General features: G+C 44.8%; 1 protein-coding gene across 1 annotated transcript in view; it reads right to left on the bottom strand.

Moving 5' to 3' along the window:
* Positions 1–14,563, bottom strand: part of SMYD3 (SET and MYND domain containing 3) — a 758,954-nt gene that overhangs the window by 743,393 nt on the left and 998 nt on the right. The gene's annotated exons all lie outside the window — the stretch shown is intronic.

Raw genomic sequence — 14,563 nt, 5'->3', positions numbered from 1 at the left:
GTCATAATGGTCTGCTATACAATGTCTATGCATTTCCCAACTGGTTATTCCTCCAGAGTTGTTATCTATACCACTTATTTGACTGTATCATGACTTTTTTTTTTTCTTTCCCAAAGTTTCTCACCTCCAGCTATGCATTACCATTACCTGTGAAGCTTTACACAATTACGGGATCCTTAAGGATGTTGCTCAGACATCTGGATATTTTTTAAATCCCACAGGCAAATTTGTAAAATACCAATGATTCATAGATGTTAAGTAAGTCTTTTTGTAAGATGCTTAAGTTTTCACCACCAAAACCGAGCATCCAATATTAGAGTCAAAAACTCAAAAATTAAACTGCCCAGAGAAACGCTTACCTCATACCCAAGGTTTCTAGATCTCTGGTACCACATAAATCTTTCCAGTTAACTCTACTTTCTATCTAACAAGAGGTAAACACAGCAGCTAAAAAACGCTAACAAGGATGAAATTTTTATACACTCAAATTCATTAGTGAGAAACATCAACCACAACCATGCCGATTAAAAATTCAACAGAATTCCTGTTTGTTCTACCTATGACAATTATTTACGTGGAAACAGAACATGCTAATGTCAATGTCCAGTTTAAAATTGAACATGCAGAATTATTTATAGATATTATAAGCAGTTGGACTAATCCCAGCTGTGGCAACTTCACCTTAGCCCTCGAATATAAAGACACAGAGAAGCGGGGAGTCAGTGAAGATGGAAAAGAAAGATGGCAGCTGTCAACCCAGACTGCTCCACAGTAACCTGAGGAGTATTAAAAATGTCTATGTTCAAGCCACACTCTAGACAAATTACATGAGAATCTCTGAGGGCAGGACCCATGCATCGGCATTTTTTAAAGCTCCCTGGGTGCTTTCAATGTGTAGCCAATGTTGAGAACCAACGAGTCACAAGGGAATTTCTCAAAGGAAATCTGAAGATTAGAGCTATTCAAAGACAGACACAAAGAGGGAAAAAGTCCCAAGAATCAGTTAGTACACTTCAGAAGTAAGCTGCTTTCTCATATCAATTTATGAACAATTTTTATATATTACGAATATACATCTTTTGGCCATGCCAGCACTTTGGGAGGCCAAGGCAGGTGGATTACTTGAGCTCAGGAGTTCGAGACCAGCCTGGGTACATGGCAAAACCCCATCTCTACCAAAAATACCAAAAAAAAAAAAAAAAAAATAGCCGGGGGTGGTGGCACGCATCTGTAGTCCCGGCTAGAGCGCTGAGGTAGGCGGCTTAGGTGGGAGAATTGCTTGAACCCAGGAGGCAGAGGCTGCAGTGAGTTCAGATCATGCCACCACACTCCAGCCTGGGTGACAGAGTGAGACTTCACCTCAAAAAAAAAAAAAAGAATATTCCTTTTTATTTTGAAATATTTTCCTCAATTTCTTGACTTATTGTTTGTTGTTATTGTTTTGAGACGAAGTCTTGCTCTGTTGCCAGGCTGGAGTGCAGTGGCATGATCTCAGCTCCCTGCAACTTCCACCTCCCAGGTTCACGTGATTCTCCTGCCTCAGCCTCCCAGGTAGCGGGGACTACAGGCATGCACTACCACGCCCAGCTTAGTTTTTGTATTTTTAGTAGAGACGGGATTTCACCATGTTGGCCAGGATGGTCTCGATCTCTTGACCTCGTGATCTGCCCACTTCAGCCTCCCAAAGTGCTGGGATTACAAGCGTGAGTCACCATGCCCGGGCAATTTCCTGATTTTTTTCATTATAAGATGGTTCTTTAACATAAGGATGTTTTTAACTTGTATATATTCAAATCTGCCCAGTCTATCAGTCTATCTTATCCCCTTGTGGTAGGTCTTATTTATTTTTGCTGCAAAGGCAATAAGAACAACAACAAAAAGAGGACTTCCTTACATTATAATTCTCAACCCAAGTAATGAATTTTAAAAATCAATATTGGCCAGATGCGGGTATCTCACACCTGTAGTCCCAGCACTTTGGGAGGCCGATGCAGGTGAATTGCTGGAGCCCAGGAGTTCAAGACCAGGCTGGGCAACATGGTGAAACCCCATCTCTACAAAAAATATAAAAATTAGCCAGGCATGGTGGTGCATGCCTGTGGTCCCAGCTACTCAAGGCTGAGGTAGGAGGATGACTTCAGCCCAGGAGGTTGAGGCTGCAGTGAGCCGGGATCACACCACTGCACACCAGCCTGGGTGACGCAGTGACACTCTGTCTCAAACAAACAAAAAGATCAATATTAGCCTACTGTTACAAATGCTTTTAAATGTTTAAAACTAAACATGAATAGGCCATGTGTAAAACAGTAAACTGACAACAAGTAAACTTTAAAAAGGAAACATTCTTGATTGTACTGTATTTAAACAACTAGTAATGGCTCTGTCCATTTTCACTTTTCAAATAGTAGAATGAGATATAAAACTCAAGGTTATCCCATAAGTGGCCTTTATTTTTTCTACTAACAAGTAATTATTATGTCAAAAACTAGAAGAAAAACTCATTTACACAGAATCTTCTTGCAGTAATAAACTGTAAGGAGATTAGCAAGCACAATTTTCCCTCCAGATCATACCAACTCCAAGTAAAACTACTAGTTTCAAGCACACGTTTCAACTCTGATTGTGAAAAACATGGTCATCATTAATAAGCCACTACACCATGTAAATCTGACCAGTGCTATTTCATTAGTGAGTATTATATAGATATTTATAACAAAATTTAACTTGTTTGCCCTTTTTTGGTCTAATTCAAAATCAGAGTTAATGGCAAATATTAGAGGCTAAGAACAGTTTGGAAGGGGGGTTCATGAAGGAGACCACTCAGCGATAGTGTTTTAGTGGCTAAAAAACAAGTTGCCTTATTGAAAAATGTTTGTATGCTTTTTACTCCATTGTCCACCAGAGGGAGCATCACATCTGATTAAGAGAGAATGGGGAACTCCCAGATAGAAATGGAAAATCATCTGGAACTTGATCTACAAGGTGCTACAGATGGTAGCACACACAGAGTTAAATGTAAAATCAAATCAGACAATCCCCAAAAGAATCTCAAAGTAAGTGGGAGGACAGCCTCCTAGGGAGATCTCATCTCTAAAAAGAAATTTTTTTTTAATTAGCTCGGCATGATGTGGCACACCTGTGGTCTCAGCTGCTCAGAAAATTCTGGAGGTGGAGGAGGGAGGATCACTTGAGCCCAGGAATTCGAGGCTGCAGGGAGCTATGATCATACCACTGCATTACAGCCTGGGTAACACAGGGAGACCCCAGTCTCTAGAGGAAAAAAAAAAAAAAGAAAAAGGAAAAAACAAGAAAAATGAGCAAAAGATAAATAAAGACAAATCCCCAAAAGATATAAATATGGCCTTTAAACACATGAAAAGATGTTTAGCTTCATCCATAATGCAATTTAAATGCAAATTAAAACTGTACTAAGATCCCACGTCTCACCCATCAGCTTAGCAAAACTTCAAAAGCTCAGGCTGCAAAGCTAAGGGAAACAAGAACTCACATACATCATTAATGGGAATGCAAAATGGTACAACCCCACACAGGTTTTACACCTTCACCCAGAAATCCCACTTTGAGGAATGTACCCTGAGGATACACCAGCAACAATACAAAAACACACACACGCAAGGTTATTCATTAGAGCGATATGCACAACTGCAAAATACTGGAAATTGCCTAAATATCCACACACAGGAAAGTAGAAAGAAGTGGCTACATAAAATGGAGTATTATGGAGCTATAAAGAATAAGAAAGATCTCCATGAACTGATAATAGAGGGATTTCCAATAGACACTAAGTTAAAATAGCAAGTGCAAAAATAAGAATAGAAAATAAGAACACACATACATACTTGCTTATCTTAAAAAGAAAAAAAAAAGAAGATGAACCAGATGCTACGGTCTGAATGCGTATGCCCCCCAGGCTGGAGTCCAGAGGCATGATCATGGCTTATTGCAGCCTTGACCTCCTAGGCTCAAGTGGTCCTCCCACCTCAGCCTCCTAAGTAACTGTGATTACAAGGGTGCACACCATCCCACCCAGATAATTTTTGTGTGTTTTTTTTTAACAAGATGAAGTTTCCCTATGTTGCCCAAGCTGGTCGTGAGCTCCTGGCCTCAAAAGATCCTCCCACCTTGTCCTAACAAAGCACTGGGATCACAGGTGTAAGCCACCACACCCAGACCTAAGGGTCTTTGATTAAGCCAGACTTTAGAGAGACATGAAAAAAACGCAAAGCAATGCAATCCTCATTAAATTTTCGTTGTTTTAAAAAATACATATGGGCCTATAGTCCCAGTTACTAAGGGGGCTGAGGCAGGAGAATCGCTTGAACCTGGGAGGCAGAGGTTGCAGTGAGCTGAGATTGCACCATTGCACTCCAGACTGGGCAACAAAGCGAGACTCTATCTCAGTAAAAGAAAATATAGTTTGATTTCTTTAAAAATTGTTACAACGTAAAAATTTACATATATGTAACAATTTTTTAAGGAATCAAACAATCAAATGTATACACACACAAGTATATTTTGTCATTGTTGTTGTTGTTGTTGGGTTTTTATTGGAGACAGGGTCTCACTGCGTTGCCCAGGCTGCAGCACAGTGGCACAATCTCGGCTCACTGCAACCTCTACCTCCCAGATGCAAGCCATTTTTCTGCCTCAGCCTCTTAAGTAGCTGGATTACAGGCATGCACCACCACATCTGGCTAACTTTTGTATTTTTAGTAGAGAGAGGGTTTTGCTCTGTTGGCCAGGCTGGTCTCAAACTCCTGGGTTCATGTTATCTGCCTGCCTCGGCCTCCCAAAGTACTGGAATTACAGGCGCGAGCCACCATGCCCAGCCTTAAATTAATGTTTAAATAGGTATTTTCAAAACTTAGTTTTAATTTTTGTGCAGTAAATATAAATAGATAAAACCCGCATAAACAAAACATCATCAGCACTCTCAATAACGTTTTTTAAATCCCTATCAAATCCATTTTGATAATTTGTAAAAGCATAAAGGGGTCCTGAGACTAAAAGATCTGAGAACCACTGGTCTATAACACCAGTTGCCTGAAATGCCAGAGTATGTTAAGAGCAGGGGCTGGGGCTGGGGACTATATCACTTGTTGCCTGATAATGCTGGATTCTGCAGTATGTACCACCAGCACCAGACACTGGGCCCTGCTGCTGCTGCTGCTGCTGCTGCTCCTTGGGAAACTGGTTGTTGCTAGAGAGTTATTCTCTCAATGATTCTTCTTTGTGATACTTTTGTGAGGCTTTTATTCAAAGTCCTCAGAGAGCGTCTTAGATTGAACGAACTTAGGTCACTGCTGCACCCTAGCTGCAAGGGAGGTTGAGAAGGTATTTAGCGTTTTTGGCTTTTTTGATAGAAGGCAGACTTGCTCTACATCCCACCACTAGTCATCCAATGAGGAAATCGGCAAACATAAACAGTTAAAACCACAAGCATTAGAGCCCATTGCTCCAATTCTTTCTGTGAAGGTCAGAGGCAACCTGTGGGGAATATTACAGCTCTATCGAAGATTCTCAGTGGATCTCAGAGATGGTATTACACGCAGGGAAGACAAATCCAAGTGCAGGAAAAAAACTGATGTTCCAACTGACCCCCCATGACAAAAAGTTCTACCATAAAAACCGGACACAAGGTGGCTGGCTGGTCCTGAAGATGTGTTGCCATTTGGGGAATCAGGACAAGTTAGTACTGGCAGCAAACTGGGCACTCTGTACCAGCAGAAGCCACATGGCTATCGTGAGGGGAAGGCTGCACTGTTGAGTTCCAGGCACCAGCCTCTATCCCTGTCCCCATGGCTGCTCTGTTCCTGAGCCCTTTGAGCAAGCACCAGGCTGTCTGAAGAACAACTGACTGCTATCCACAAAGCAGGCCATCCTGTCTGATTAAGAACGCCCTCTGCTGTGGCATTCACATGGACCAAATGTTTTCACCAGGGCTCAGTCATAAAGCCCTTTCCCAAACCTCCTTGCAGAAGAAAAGGAAGCAGTAGAAGCAGCAGGAATTATGACTCCCACTTAAAAAGAAAAACGTAGTCACATCCATAAAGTCCTTTCCCAAACCACACTATTATCAATTCTTCCACCTTATTTTATTCCAAGTCCCAGACCCATTAGCCACTGCCCAGGAAGTTGCAAATCCTACTTCAAGCCATCGTTCAAGGTTCTGCTGTTTGAAATGATTTTGCTGGTCGCGTGACCTGCAGGGCCTCCAAGGAAGAGTCTGTAACACTGCAGCAATTCACTTATGCCTGGTGCTAACCGTATGTCACAAAATCAGCCGTAGACCCAGTAATGTCTTTTTACATTATTTGCACAGAGGTAAGCGCTTCCCTGTCTCCACTAGCCTCTTCTACTCTACTGACCCTTAAAGCTTGGGTTATTGTAGCCAGTGTGAGAATTGTGCCTTTGCTGAAACTATTCATTCCATTGTCTAACATTCTTAGTAACTTCATGTATTTAGATAATTCAACTAACACCTCAGCCTTTGGGTTTCCTGACCAAAAATCTTTTCTTACTCCGTACCTTGGCCATGTTCTGCCACACCCCGAACCCTGTTGTATCAAGACACACACTACTTCTAAGCATGGACATGTCAACTCGACCCATCATCTGATCACTCACCATTTCTCTGACCACATGAGGACCTCTAATCCATTGATTAGGCCACATTTCACTGGCCATCACCTTCCTGACGACCCCATTCGACCCTGAGAAACCATGATCCACAATTACACCCTCCCTTGCCTACAACTTCAACTTCCTGTCCCTTCTCTCCGTCCATCATACTAACCTAGTAATCCTGGGTAAATCCAGTTCTCGTAGCCAAGCAGCTGGCAATTGGGAGAGGAGGGAAACATGACCCAACTAACTGTTCCCACTTTAAATAAATGAACACAAGTTTTAAGTAGACCCTCAGCACTTTTCAACAATCCTACATTTCACCAGGCAATTTATGCTTCTCTCCTAGAAGACTATTTCCAATCTCTCCTAAGGCTGAGTCACTTAGCAACCACTTCCCTAGCTGTCCTTAAACTTTTCAATTACCAATGCTGTTGCCTTTTCTGGCACCTCTTCTTCTTACCCTCATAAGTGAAGACATTCCCTCCCGGCTCCACCCCAGGTTCAGTCCTTGGCCAAGAGAGATTCCATCATCTCACCAAACGCAGTGAGACACTACCCTTTATTGCCTGGTCACATTTACTCACACTGCAACTCAAATGCAGCTGCCTTTTTTTTTTTTCTTTTTTGAGACAGGGTCTCACTCTGTCACCCAGGCTGGAGTGCAGTGGTGTGATCTCCACTCACTGCAACCTCCACCTCCTGGGCTCAACTGATTCTCCCACCTCAGCCTTCTCAGTATCTGGGACTACAGGCATGCACCCGGGTAATTATTTGTATTTTTAGTAGAGACAGGGTTTTGCCCTGTTGCAGAGGCTCATCTTGAACTTATGGGCTCAAGCGATCCACCTGCCTCAACCTCCCAAAGTGCTGGGACTACAGGCATGAGCCACCATGCCCAGCCGGCTCTATTTTCTATAACTGATCTAATCTGTCTCCTGAACATGTGCCATTTTTTCTGTAATTAATCTAATATTACTCATGAATATCTACTCTAATAAATATCCAGGAAATTTCAAACTTGTCGAACAGTATCTCAATCTCTTCCAGTTAATACTCAGACTTGGTTGAACTCCTTACCCGGACAGGTTTAAATGGTTGCTTTTGGGTAGGTTTCCCTCCAAGGTCTTATAGGACATTCTAGAAGAAATAGTGTCAAGAAGACTATTTGGACGAACGGAGGCAAGATGGTGCACTTCCGGGTTCTTCATCCCCCCCTCCCAACTTTTCCCGCGCCCGTGAAAATGCAGCCGGTGACCCGGGACGGTGCAGACCAACTGGGCATGTGCCAGGTGACGTCAATCCGAAGAGACCAAGATTTACCTGGTCGCACCTGTGGAACGCCCCCCGACACGCCCGTGCCCCGCCTATTGCCCTCCCACTCCTAGAAAAGCCACTCTTGGCCAGTGAGCCACGCGGCCTTCTCACAGCCCCACTCCTGTCGGGATGTCAGGGCTGTGGGTACTCCGTCCGAGAGCTTCACCGGGGGGACTCTACCGGCCTCCTTTGCCGGAGGCCGACAGACTTCTCCCCCACACCTTAGGTTACCAAAAATAAACTTGCAGTTTTGCTCCTACACTTGCCTATCCGCTGGTTCTTTTGCACCCGCTGGGCTGGTCTTAGAAAAACAAATCAGTTGGTGCCGAAGACCCGGGAGGAGACCCCTCCTCAGGCCTCTAGGGGTTGAGGAACCTCCTCCTGCTCCCACACCGCAGACGGACCAGGACCTGAGACCCGCTTCCCTCACTCTCATGGCCTCTCTGGGGTAAGTGCCCTTGTCTCCTCTTTACCTCCCTCGGCCAGAAATCCTGCACAGGTCCGAGGTCCATTTTGAGCCACCAAGTGGCTCGGGAGACCCGTTCAGGACGGAGACGTCCGCCTGAAGGTAATCTCCACTTTGGCTCCATGAGCCTCCAGTCTGTCTCTGCTGGTTCCAAAGGACGCTTTGAAGCCAGGCAGAGATCCACTTCCATTTCCATTGTGTCCATTGTGTAAGTAAAGAGGAAACAAACGGGAAACCCCCCCAGTCCAAATTTCCAAAGAGCACCCCCTTAGGGTGCCTCCTAGCCAATTTAAAAACCTTACAGCTCGAACAAGACCTTAGGAAGAAGCGGTTAATTTTCCTTTCCACTGTGGCGTGATCGACCTCAGCAATTTCTGCCAGCGGCTAGGCACGTGGTGCGAAATTAATTACATACAAGGCTTTTGGGCCTTAGGCTCTCGTCCCTATACTCCTTCTCTCCCCACTCTCCCCACCCCCTCCCCTCCTGCCCAGACTCCTCCTCCTCCCCCCATCCAGACTCCTTCTTCCTCCTCCTTATCTACTAGTAATCCACTCGGTCCCATGCCTCCTTCGGGGCCCCCAACTGGCTGTCTTGAGTCTCCTGTCTCTGCACACACCCGCTCTAAGTGCCCTGCTGATGTCTCCACTCCTGCCCCGCACCCTCCTACAGTGTTAGCGCCTTTGCGAGAGGTGGCTGGGGCGGAGGGGGTAGTCAGAGTACATGTCCCTTTTTCATTGGCCGATCTTTCCAAAATTGAGAAGCGTTTAGGTGATTTCTCAGCTAATCCTACCATATACATAAAGGAATTTAGACACCTTTGTCAGGCCTATGACTTAACTTGGCATGACCTCCAGGTTATCCTAACCTCTACCCTAAACTGACTGAGGTTCTAACCCAGTATACCCGGTTAGATCCGGCCTCCCCCACAGGGGCCACCATTTTGCCGTCTTATTTCATTTCTCAATCAGCTCCTGACATTCGTAAAAACGTCAAAAGGTAGAGGATGGTCCTCAGGCACCAATACAAGACCTAGTTAAATTAGCCTTTAAGGTCTATAGCTCCAGAGAGGAGACGGCTGAGTTACAGCTCCTAGCAGCGGCTTTACAGCCCAGTCGTAACCCCAGGCCAGAGAGCACATACTCCGCAGACTCCAAGGCTACAAAAGGAGCCTGCCTGCTATAAGTGCGGCAAGGCAGGACACTATGCCAACAGGTGTCCGCAAGGTCCCCGAGCCCCAACGCAGCCTTGCTATAAGTGCAAGGCATCAGGACATCAGGCCAGTGAATGTCCTAACCGTCGTCCACCAGCAACCCCCTGCCCTGCTTGCCAGGAGGGAGGACACTGGAAGTCTGATTGCCCCACCCTGAGAACAGGTGCCGCGCCTCCACGTGACCCCCCTTCCCAGGATCCTGGGAGCTCCTTCCAGCTCCTACATCTGGACGACGACAACTGAAGGTGCCGAGACTCGGGGACCCCCATCACCCTCGCCGAGCCGCGGGTAACTCTCCTGGTAGCGGGTAAGACAATTACTTTTTTAATCAACAGCGAGGCTACCTATTCTGTTTTGCCGTCCTTCTCTGGACGTAGCCTTCCATCCAGTATCTCTGTAGTAGGAGTAAGGGGAAAGCCATCCACTCCACGAAAAACTCCACTCCTTAATTGCTGCCTGGCCAACAACTACTTTGCGCACTCGTTCCTCATTCCCAGCTAAAAAGGGCCCCTACCGAAAGCAATCAGTGGAAATCAGTTTGGCTTTCCCCCACTCACCTCAAACTTACTAAATTTTCTTAACTACCTCATAGTCCCCAACCTTGCCAGGACCTTCCTTCTGGGTTTTGCCCATATTCCAACAAATGCTTCCATTCCTCATTCCTACACTAATACTGTGCCTTATTTTATTCTTCATCCATACGTCCAAATACCAACCATGGGCCCCGACCTTAACAACGCCCCTTAACAGCAGGAAGTAGCCAGACAGACCACGGCGCCCCTTTATCACTATTATCAATAAAAGGTTGGACTGTTTGGATGAACGGAGGCAAGATGGTGCACCTCCGGGTTCTTCATCCCCCCCTCCCAACTTTTCCCGCGCCCGCGAAAATGCAGCCGGTGACCCGGGACGGTGCAGACCAACTGGGCATGTGCCAGGTGACGTCAATCCGAAGAGACCAAGATTTACCTGGTCGCACCTGTGGAACGCCCCCCGACACGCCCGTGCCCCGCCTATTGCCCTCCCACTCCTAGAAAAGCCACTCTTGGCCAGTGAGCCACGCGGCCTTCTCACAGCCCCACTCCTGTCGGGATGTCAGGACTGTGGGAACTCCGTCCGAGAGCTTCACCGGGGGGACTCTGCCGGCCTCCTTTGCCGGAGGCCGACAGACTTCTCCCCCACACCTTAGGTTACCAAAAACAAACTTGCAGTTTTGCTCCTACACTTGCCTACCCGCTGGTTCTTTTGTGCCCGAGCGGCTGGTCTTAGAAAAACAAATCAAAGACCTTGGATCTGGGTTGTTTCTCGGGATCCTCACTGGTCTCTGCTGCAAGGAGGTAATCAGGTCCTATGGCTGAACTGGTCCCATCTCATCTTTTAGGATGTCATGCTGGCTCTCATCCCTGGAGTCTGTGATCCTGACCTCCAGTCTATAGTCACACAGTCTTTTGTCATGATGCCAGCTGTTCCACCAGGCCAATAAGCTCCTCCACCTCCTTCAAAGTGGTATGAGAGCATTTCAAAATCCCCTGGTACCACAAACGCAACTATCTAGCCACTTCCTTCCACCACTGCTGTGCTATAGGCCCGTGTCGGCCTATCACTAACCTGCATAACATCTCCTCTCAAGATTCCACATAAGGAGCAGAGCAAAAGGCCTTCTACTGTTGACTGTCCCCTCAACCCATTTAACATCCCCACCCTAACCCTAGAACTTTAACCAGCCAAGAAAGATCAGAACACATATTTCTCACAATCTGTTTTCCCTACCTCTGTCTCCCCGCTTCCCACAATCCACCAGGACTGAAAGGGATGACACGTCTACTGCCAAGTCATCCTCCTTCCTCCTGGGAGGCACTAAGCCTCATCTCAGCCTTAATGCAGGATGAGCTATTCTCTTGACACTACCGGAGAAACTATCATTAGAGTTTGCCAGAAGTAACTCTTGATATGGAAGCTGCAGGCAACTTGGAACTTGAGAAAAACAAAAACAAACATACAGCTACTTAAAGTTCCCCAAAATATTAACCCTTGAATGATTAACATCTCCCATGTGCTAGGCCCTGGGGATATAAAGAAGATTAGACTTAGAGCTAGGGAGTGAGAAGGTTTACAAATAAAACCATAACAATGGAATTTTATGTGCTACACTGACCAAAGCCAACAGGAAATACACATAACCCATACCCAACTGTCAATCAACCTCTTCCATCTTCGTCAAATTAAAAATCCATGCAATGGCAGAAGGACAATCTAAGTGATTTCAGGCCGGGGACAGTGGCTCACACGTGTAGTCCCAGCACTTTGGGAGGCTGAGGCAGGTAGATCACTTGAGGTCAGGAGTTTGAGACTAGCCTGACTAACATGGTGAAACCCCATCTCTACTAAAAATACAAAAACTTAGCCTGGCGTGGTGACACATGCCTGTAATCCCAGCTATTCAGGAGGCTGAGGCAGGAGAATTGCTTGAACCCAGGAAGCGGAGGTTGCGGTGAGCCAAGATCGCACCACTGCACTCCAGTCTGGGCAACAAGAGCAAAACTCCATCTTAAAAAAAAAAAAAAAAAGTGATTTCACGTTATAATTTCATTGCCATTTACTCTTTCTACAACTTACATACTTCATTTTCTTTTCCAGGCACAACATGAAAAACCAGAAGCCATTCCTTAATGAGAGGAAAAAGGTAAGATAAGCCTTGAAGCAGGTTCACCTTTCTCCATTAACAAAAACAAGCATACAGAACTAAAGCCACTAATCAAAACAGCTCTAGACCAAAGGAACTCATGTAAAACTTGGTAACCATTATTTCTGGAGCCTAAGGAAGTAGAGTTGTACATCCCTTAAGGACATCATTAGGTGATTTCATTGTTGTGGGAACAACATGGCGTATCCTGGCATAAACCTAGAGTGTGCAGCCTGCTACACACCTAGGCTAGCAGGTATTGTCTCTACTGCCTACTGTGCAAAGGCTATAAACCTGCACCGCATGTTACTATACTGAATACTGTAGGTAACTGTAAGACAATGGTAACTATTTGTGTATCTAAAAGTATCTAAACACAGAAAAGGTACAGTTAAAAAATGATATAATCATACAGGGCCGCTGTCATATATGTGGTCTTTCGTTGACCAAAATGTCGTTATGCAGTGCATGACTGTAGTTATCATCAATATCTGTCTTTTTAATTCTATTTTGATTTTTCCTTTCCCATGTAACTGTTAATTGCTACAAACTAACATTTTCATTCCATACTTAATTCAGACAGAAGGCAGCAGAAAGACAGGGACAGTTAGGAGGAGAATTCTGCCACACATTCATACTAAAACTCAGGGCTTACTATGTTAGACACTGAGGCTACACAAATTGAAAGATGCACTATTCTCAAAGACTTCACAATGGACAGTGAATAAAGAGAAACAAATTTTACTTACAGGATAAGTAATACAGAAACTTATCCCTTAAGGACAGGCATTCAACAGTGGCAGAAAACTACATCAAACAAGGCACCAACATTTCCCTAACACGATTTTCAGGTTGTAGTGATTCCCAACCAGGCTCTTCAGAACACTATAACCACTAAAATGGGAGTGTTCAAACAGAGCAACTAACTACCACAACGTAAGTGAACTGTGTGTCCCGGCAATCCAAAATAAGTGCAAATATTTTGTGTCTGTGTAAAATACTGATAAGTATTTGTTAGTCATTATGAAGAATCTGTTTAGCTTGTTTTGTTTAGATGCTTAGCATTTACTTATATCCCTTTTTCTATGTTTCTGTGTGCTGATTTCCCCACTGGATAACTATCAGTGGGAAGTAGAGTGAGCCTGCTTTCTATCTTAAAAGCCAAAAAGGCTAAATACCTTCTCAACCTCCCTTGCAGCTAGGGTGCAGGCAGTGACCTAAGTTTAGCCAATCCAAGACACTCACTGAGGACTTTGAATAAAAGCTAGTATCACAAAGAAGAATGGTTGAGAGAATAACTCTCCAGCAACAGCCAGATTCCCAAGGAGCAGCAGCAGCAGCACCAGGGTTCCGTGTCCATGGTGTTCACGGTGCATACTGCAGAATCCAGTATTATCAGGCGACAGAAGTGATATACTCCCAGACCCCAGTCCCAACTACTTTTGCAGTGCAATCCTGACTTGTCTCTGGCCCATGTCCAGTCAAGTCTCCGCAGACTTTAAAGCAACACTGAGAACTCCCCCAGTACTCTTTCATGAAATTCCTTTTTTGCTTAAATCCCCACAGTTACTGCAAACAGGAAAAATGAATGAGACTAATGAAATAGTGTAGTAAATTCACAAGCACCCCGCCCACAAAGGGTTTGTGTAGTTCATTTTGGAAATGCACAAGTCCGTGTGTCACAGGACTCAAGTGCAGCTCTAATGATTGAATTGCCAATCTGTCGCCATTTATTCATCCCAAAACTTTTCTGTCCCAAGAACTACCTTGATAGGAATGAATTGTTGTCAACCACACACACAACAAAAATCAATTGTTCAAAACCACAAGTTTTGAAGTCAAAAACTTCAAGGTGCTGCTCTCTCCCGAACAGATGTTTTCGCTGTTACCATTCCTTCAGAAAGCAACAGACAAAATTATTATTTGGTAGCTTTAAAATGCGTACGAATCAAATGAGAACAAAGTAAGAACAATGGTCAAATTACAGATACGAGTTTTGCACTTACCGTCCCACCTCCACCCACCTAAATCTCAGACTGGCAGGTCTGAAAAGCGGCCATGCACAAAATCATTGTACTCATCTCACAACAGAACTCCTTCCTCGCACACAGAAGCTCAATAGTATTTGTTGACTGAATGCAATTCCTATGACTATGTATGTATGTTACACATTTCCATAAATTGCTTTCACATAGCACTTTACGTCAGCACAGTGCGTCCAGGCTTCCAAAACACTTTCAC

Source organism: Piliocolobus tephrosceles, chromosome 1 (assembly GCF_002776525.5).
Source record: "Piliocolobus tephrosceles isolate RC106 chromosome 1, ASM277652v3, whole genome shotgun sequence".
NCBI lineage: Eukaryota > Metazoa > Chordata > Mammalia > Primates > Cercopithecidae > Piliocolobus > Piliocolobus tephrosceles.
Note: the sequence above shows the minus strand (reverse complement) of the source record. Positions and strands in the feature narration are given on the sequence as shown.